Here is a 2,775-nt window from a genome sequence, read left to right as displayed (position 1 = left end):
TCGTGGTTATGTATAAAAAGGAGATGTGACACTTGAGTTTGTATGTACAAATGAACAATGGGCAGACATATTCACGAAACCACTTCTGGAGGATAGGTTTATCCAAATTAGATATGAATTAGGTCTTATGCATAGTTGAGAAGTTGTCTAGAATTATATTAGACTACATAATTACGGGGGACCAAAATTAACAATTGGTTAAATTTATCGTATTTGGTTTCACACTTGGAAAATTTTTTTTACATTTAGTATCAAATTTTCCAACATCTCCTAATATCCGGCATTGAACTCAAGACATTGTTATCGCATGGTTAAGTGTTTGGATTTTAATGACTGATTTGCTTATACATGCCTATGGAAATTGAAATATTGTATATGTACACATTGACATTTGATTCCATAACACATATATACATTAGAGAGGTTGAGGAGTAAATTGAATAACATAGGGGGAGAAGTTGAGATCTGTTTTGCAGAAATGAGATATTTAAGTCAAAACATTTGGATACCTGCCTTTTTGTTGATGTCAAAAGGGGGAGAAGAATATAAGTTTTATAGATATAAGTTTTATAGGCAAAAATAGTTTATAGCAAATATAAGTTTGCAAAAAGGGGGAGAAGCATATAAGTTTTTTTTTTTTTGAAGCAAGGAGAGAAAAACACATAAGTACATGAATTATACGTGTAATACTATTGCCTATTTTTACATTGTATATGAGTATATTTCGTATTGCTGAATTTTATATTGTGCATTGTTTGAGGGGAGCCTTGTAGGCGTAACCCATTTTCTATTTTTACTCTTGTATTTCTCATCATAAAAAATGGGAAGATTGTTGTCTTTGTGAGTCCAATCTTGTTTTGATAATGACAATTCACTTGATATTTGATCTGTGCATTGAGAGTGTGAATAGGAACATTATTTAGCATGCACGGAAGTTGAGGAAGTCATGGAAGCCATGAGGATTAAAGAATATACAACCAAGCACAATCCATGGAACTAAAAGAGTATAAGAATGGAGATGCAAACGTCAAGTTCAAGATAGTCATGGGAATGGGTATTTAGATTTCATTGTATTTGTATATTTTATATGATATAGCTAGAAGCCCAAAATGATACCTTAGGCTGACCTTACGACACATGCATATCATGAATAATTTATTTAAAGAGTCTAAGTTAAACTAAAGTTTGGAGGCAAATTTTTAAAGGCCTCGTCGACAAACCCAATGGCCTCATCGACGAACACATGAAGGCCACTCGGCAATGAACACCTTGTTCTTGTCGACGAGAAAATATTGAGAGCACCAAAATTTCAGATAGGTTTCTCATTGACGAACTCACGTTCACATCAACGAACGAGTGTTGAACACTCGTTGACAAAGGTGTCCTCTCGTAGATGAATGTCAGGCGCAGAACTTTGGTTTAGCAGGGATACACGTGGAATTTCGTTTAGATAAAATGTTCCAATGGCTGGGATTAAACCTAGGGCCAAGAACACATATAAAATTAACCTAAGAACCTTAGTGCCTCACTTTTTGAATATATCTTGAGAGCATTAACTAAAAATTCTGTACGGGCCTACATTCCAACTTCTATACATTAATTTTTGGGCATTCTCATTCAAGAGTCAAGAGCTTTCACTCATATCTTATTGCATCGTTTCATTCATCTTGAGGTTTGAGGTTTGGTAAAAGTATTTTACACATTTAAATCTTATTTTTATTTTTCCTTAACTCATAAAATTATATATATTACTTGGGAACAAAAATAACAATCTGAATATTTTATTCATTGATTGAATATACATACTTGAGAAAAAATTTGATTGAACTAAACTCTTTGAGATATTTTTGAATATATTTATTGTTCTAAGATTGACTACTACAAAAACTATTTGGTTGCTCAATTTGAGGGTGTTTTAAATATATATGTGCGAGAAATCTTTGGAGTATTGTTGACCTTATTGGTCACGCCCGGTTTTGATTATGACAAATACTCATGGTATCTAATGGGTGTTTGAGATTATATGCACCAGCAAGTGAAGATTGAAGACCTAATTAATCTACATTGTAATATATAATTCATTCATGTAATTGGTCTGTAATAGTAAATTAGGGTGTTTACGTGTAATAATCACACACCCCACGTGCATGGTCTAATAGGTATGCATAGAATGTATAATAACTAAAATTGGACCTAGAAAAGACCCTAGGACACTCACCTTTTCACTTGTATGTTTTAGGCACTTTAATAGGGTGATTGTGCATTGAAACAGGACCAAAATGCACAGGTTATGCACTTTCAGTTGACCGACCTATGCGAGTCATTTTGCCCTCGGTCGACCGAGCCATGATAGTTCATTTGATCCTGGTCGACCGAAACCCCTTGAAGTTAATAGTTCGATTTCCTAGTCGACCGACACATTTTTGTACTGCACCAACCTGGTCAACCAAGTTTCCACACATGGGAACCCAACTCTCTGGTCGACCAGCCAATTAGTTCATTTTCACCCTAGTCAACCAAACCACGCTATTGGAAAAATCACCCTTCCCGGTCGACCGACCCTAAAGATCAAAATTGGCCCGGTCGACCGAGCCATATGAACTTTGATCGACCAAAAGTCTTCTGGTCGACTAGTGCTCTCGGGTTGCTTCAAATTTTATAGTGGTTAACTATTTTAAATGGGTTTAATTAGGGTTAAAATGATTTAAAACAAAATTAATAATACCCTACATATCCTAACGGCTAAAATTCTTTCAATTTCTATAAATAGCCCAT

The sequence above is a fragment of the Malania oleifera genome, chromosome 11 (assembly GCF_029873635.1).
Source record: "Malania oleifera isolate guangnan ecotype guangnan chromosome 11, ASM2987363v1, whole genome shotgun sequence".
Classification (NCBI taxonomy): domain Eukaryota; kingdom Viridiplantae; phylum Streptophyta; class Magnoliopsida; order Santalales; family Ximeniaceae; genus Malania; species Malania oleifera.
The sequence above is the reverse complement of the archived record's forward strand: the minus strand, read 5'-3'. Positions refer to the sequence as shown.